This window comes from Littorina saxatilis, linkage group LG13 (assembly GCF_037325665.1).
Source record: "Littorina saxatilis isolate snail1 linkage group LG13, US_GU_Lsax_2.0, whole genome shotgun sequence".
NCBI classification, from domain to species: domain Eukaryota; kingdom Metazoa; phylum Mollusca; class Gastropoda; order Littorinimorpha; family Littorinidae; genus Littorina; species Littorina saxatilis.
In genome coordinates, this window is record NC_090257.1 from 23110255 (window position 1) to 23115843 (window position 5589).

The following is a 5589-nucleotide window of genomic DNA, read 5'->3' on the forward strand; positions in this document are numbered from 1 at the left end:
CCCCCTTTCCCCGTCGCGGTATAACCTTCGTGGTTGAAAACGACGTTAAACACCAAATAAAGAAAGAAAGAAAGAAACATGATTTTGCCACAATTTTATTGGCAAGGACTTATAATTTTACAGACATGTTTTACCAGTGTTTTTGATGTTGAGAACTTGTTAATGTTTTATTTTTTGAAATAAAATGTGTTTTACCTTAAGGGTTTTGTTTCTGTTGTTGATTTTGCTTTTGTTTTCTGTTATTGTTAGCTGGTACGTACATGTACATTTCTGTAACAGTAAACTGCACGAACACACACGCGCACACACACAGTACTAATCTGTAACACACACACACACACACACACAGTGCTAATCTGTGACACACAAACATTCACATACCCTTGCTTTCAGTCTCAACAGCAAACTTAACAGAGACCGTAACCATCTGTTAGTTTGCTCACATACAACCAATACATCTGACATATACTACAAAGACATTTCTTCAATAAATTTACTATTTTGTTTGACATTTATGTATCACTGATCATCTTGTTCATCAGTTATGACTAGACACAAGCAGCACCACAGTTTGCATACATAAAGTGCCACCCCCCCCCCCCCCCCCTTTGTTTAAGGGGGGGACAAGCAACGAATGCTGCGATTTACTCGGATAGTATAACAAAAGTATTAATAGGGATTACTAGCAGCGTCGGCATAACGTACACCAAAACTAAACCACCAAAAACGTTGCTGTCATTTTAACAGCTGCCATCCTTTTTCACATTCAGGGAAAGGTGAGGTCAAGGACTGCTTTTAAACTTCCAAAAATTGATGAAACTTTTATGGTCATTCAGACAAAATATGCCAAAGCCAAGAAATCATGACACCATCCCAGTATAATTAAATATAGCTCAAGCCCACCCAAATCTCAAACTATGCAGGTCATACAAACAAAATCAGAGCATTATTATAATGGTTCACTGAAATGCAAGCTATAATTTAAAAAAAAAATGTTTTAAAAGATGCTGGAATTACTAATTTCACATCGAAGCTGAATGTGAAGAAAAACTTATCAAGTTTTACTTGGAAATGGAATGATGCGCTCAGCTGAGATCTAAGTCAAGTTGTAGAAAATACGTTGAGGACAATGATTCTTATTGAAGATGTATTCTTCATCTCAAATATACTGGGGTTCATTCCTTTCTCTTGGTAAGAAAAAAAGCAAGCCTACTGCACAGATTTTAAGAGATGCATGCTGCAGTGTTGTTCCCAGACTCAGAGGACAATAGATCATTTGGACCTGGATTAAAAATATGCACGGGTCCATATGTCCTGGCTACCAAAAAAACCATGATCAGTCTGAAAAACTAAAATGTTGTCAAAACGATGGGACGGCCGAGCAAAAGTGCATGGGAATTGTTCGCGAGATAGCGGATTTTCGCGAAAAGGAAATTACGTTTCAGCGAAAATAAAAATTGTCCGCGGCAAAAAATAGGTAAATTAAATTATATGTATACTATTGTCTCTCGGTCCATTATTTGCTTACACAAGAACTATCAAAATATTGGTCTAAAATGCTAAAAATGTGTTTTCCTTCCGGGGGGCTTTGTGACCCTGGTCCTCCCAACGCATTAACGGGGCTCTGTCCCTGTACCTCGCCGGGGCCTACTGGCGGCCCCTGGCCTATTTTCAGAGTTTTTTCTATTTTGGAATTCCCATGCCTGAATGTGCCACTGTCAGTGGCAGAAGACCAAAGAGAGCAACGCTGAAACTAGTCTCATAAAAGTCAAACTGGCTTCATTGATACTACTACATGAAATGCACAAATAATTTAAATGAAAACAGCCATGCAATATTGGAAAGAAGGAAAATTACTGCCAGCTGATTTTGTTTAGAATTTATGAGTCCGTCCACTTTGTAAATTATGGTTCCCAAAACATTCATACTGAGTTTGATACTGGCTTCTCAATGCCAAGTCAGTGTGATTTCATGCATGACTAAATTTCTTTAATAATCGTTCCTGTAACATTTCTAGCAAGAGAACGTACAGTCGAACCTGCTCTGGTGACTTAACCTCTCAATAACAATCATTTTCCCAAAATGACCCCAAAGAATCCCCATTTTGGTGAGAGTCCCTTGAGTGGTCGTTACAAACATGTTTGACTGTGCAGTACCCGGCGAAAGAAACGCAACTCATTCCACTGTTGCAAGTGATTTTTCATCGTTTTGAACACTGTCTAAGGCCTAAAAAAAAAAAGGTGTGGTTACGGTAACCCGACCTACCCTATTTTTAGGGGCCGACCCTATAACTTTTTATTACATTTGTCAAAACAAAACAAACAAGAAGAGCAAACGCTCGATTGAGTCACTTTCGCAGTTCTGAATATTATATGAGGCATCAGATGGACAGGAAGAAATTGCTATTCACAACACAATGAGTCACGTTCACATAAAATTTGAGCCCGGTCACTTTTATAGTTTCCGAGAAAAGCCCAACGTTAAGTTGTGTGTTGCCGAACAGAAAAGGCTAGTTATCTCCCTTGTTTTTCTGATAACGTTCGTAAAAGGCTACAGATGTAAATACTTTGATGTAAAGAATAATCCTACAAAGTTTCAATCACATCCGATGAACTTTGTCAAAGATATAAAATGTCTAATTTTTCCTTTGACGCTGACCTGTGACCTTGAAAAAGGTCAAAGGTCAACGAAACCATCGTTAAAGTGTAGAGGTCATTGGAGGTCACGACTAAACAAAATATGAGCCCGATCGCTTTGATAGTTTCCGAGAAAAGTCCAACGTTAAGGTGGTGTCTACGGACGGCCGGCCGGCCGGACGGCCGGACAGACTAACACTGACCGATTACATAGAGTCACTTTTTCTCAAGTGACTCAAAAACAAAAACAAAATCGGTTCAGCGCGCACAGCGCTGCGCGCTGAGAGCACGTGTTGAAATATCTCATCGATGAGGTTGTCTCCGGGGTGTAGCTGAATACGGTGTCCAAATTTCAAAAAGATCCACCGAGAACTTTGGCCGTGCATCGCGAACAGACAGACAGACAGACACTAGTCGTATATATATATATATATATCTCCCTTGTTTTTCTGATAACGTTCGTAAAAGGCTACAGATGTAAATACTTTGATGTAAAGAATAATCCTACAAAGTTTCAATCACATCCGATGAACTTTGTCAAAGATATAAAATGTCTAATTTTTCCTTTGACGCTGACCTGTGACCTTGAAAAAGGTCAAAGGTCAACGAAACCATCGTTAAAGTGTAGAGGTCATTGGAGGTCACGACTAAACAAAATATGAGCCCGATCGCTTTGATAGTTTCCGAGAAAAGTCCAACGTTAAGGTGGTGTCTACGGACGGCCGGCCGGACGGCCGGCCGGACAGACTAACACTGACCGATTACATAGTCACTTTTTCTCAAGTGACTCAAAAACACAAGAAAACGAGTGCAGAAAAAGCAATGAAGGCGAAAGCGCCCGAGTCGCACACTTATTTCCCTGTCAAGTAGGTTTAATTTGTACACATTAGAAAAAAATGTAAAAAAAAAAAAAAAGTGATTGCCTACCTTCCTACCCTATTTTTTTAGGCTATGTTACCGTAACCACACCTATTTTTTTTTTTTGGCCTAAATGATCTATGCTCATTTTGGAGTATTAAATGCTTTGGCGAATTATTCTAATTTAATGATCTTGTTGAAAAATGAATTGCCTCCACAAGTGTCTTTTAAAAAATATGCACTTTTAGTTTTACGATTTTTGTAGCGTGTTGAAGTCCCGACTCGCTTGACCCCTACCCTGTATAATACAATTTATGAAAAAAAAAAAAAATAAAACGATTAAATACAATGGACTAATCCCAGAGCCAGTAAAATATCCTCCACGAATCTGTTTTTCTTTTTGATTACCTTATCTGGTTCATATTTTACGACAATTTGAAAATTAAGAAAAATCACTTGCAACAGTGGGCGCGAATGAGTTGCACGTTTCTACTGTACTCTATCTGACTTTGTATGAAGTGAAACACTTAGATAGTTTTGAGTGTTTTAACAACAATAAGGCAAAAAAAAAAAAAAAAAGTGTGGTTAAGGTAACATAGCCCCAAAAAAATAGAGTAGGAAGGTAGGCAATCACTTTTTTTTTTTATTACTTTTTTTTCTAAGACTAATGTGTACAAATTAAACCTACTTGACAGGGAAATAAGTGTGCGACTCGAGCGCTTTCGCTTTCATTGCGTTTTCTGCACTCTCTTTTTTTTGTTTTTTTTGTGGTTTGTTTTGACAAATGTAATAAAAAGTTATAGGGTCGGCCCCTAAAAATAGGGTAGGTCGGGTTACCGTAACCACACCTATTTTTTACACCCCCGGTATAGGGGTGTGTATAGGTTTCGGTCAATGTGTTTGTTTGTTTGTTTGTGTGTTTGTGTTCGCATATAGATCTCAAGAATGAACGGACCGATCGTCACCAAACTTGGTGAACAGGTTCTATACATTCCTGAGACGGTCCTTACAAAAATTGGGACCAGTCAAACACACGGTTAGGGAGTTATTGGTGGATTAAGATTCTACAAGGACTTATAGAGGCACATATTAATGGTCAAAGGGAAATAACCTTCTCAGTTGGTGGCAGTGAGAATGGTTATTTCCCTTTGACCAACGGGGGTGTTTTTCCTACCTCGGAGGAATTTCTTGTTTTTTTAGGCCTAAGAGCTTAGCTTCTAGCTGTGTCCCATCAGTTCAACAGTGCCCTTTTTTATAAAACTAGGTTCAGGCGTAAACTAAGAAGCTACAGTATGCATTCTTTCCAATACCCAGGCACAACATTCAAAGAATAGACTGTGTACCTATACATGGACCTACCAGTTCAATTGTGTAAATTTGCACCCATAAAGATATTCCTAAAAAATACAAATTCAAATGTGTCCCGTGTAACAGAAAATCTAGGAAGTTTCCAATTGATAAAATTGCTATCATCTCAAAGAATATGGCTAACATCACGTGCATAAAATTTAAATTCATACACAAGGCATGGGAATTGTCCGCCGAAAGGCACATTTTTGCCGAAATTTTATTTTATTCCGCCGAAAAAGCAAAAGTGTCCGCCGAAAAAATAAATGGGGGAGGCAAAAATGGTTCTAAAAACTGAATTTAATGGCAAACTTGGAGCTCAGATGACACCAAATTGCACCATTTGGGTTCTTTGGAGAACAAAAATTCCGGGGGGGGGGGGGGGGTGTATGCCCTCGGAACCCCCAAGTAAAGTTAGGCACTTTGCGCCGTCGACTTTGCTATTACTTAAACATTTTCAGCCTTTTCTACTTTTTTCAATTCCCATGCCTGTTACACATCGACAGTTAGCATTTTACAAACTGGTATTGCTTCAAAAACAAGAATTAATACGTCCTCCAAAAGGCGATCACTTGTTACATGATGGTCACCATTTTACATACATCATCAGCAAGTCAAAAACGTAGGGTAAAGTGGTACCTGCAATGTGTGGCCCCTCCAATGAGAGGACACCTCCCTTAAAAGGACACATTCTGAGGTCCCTTTGTCTATTATCTCTACCAAAATATACCTGTCATGACAGGCCACC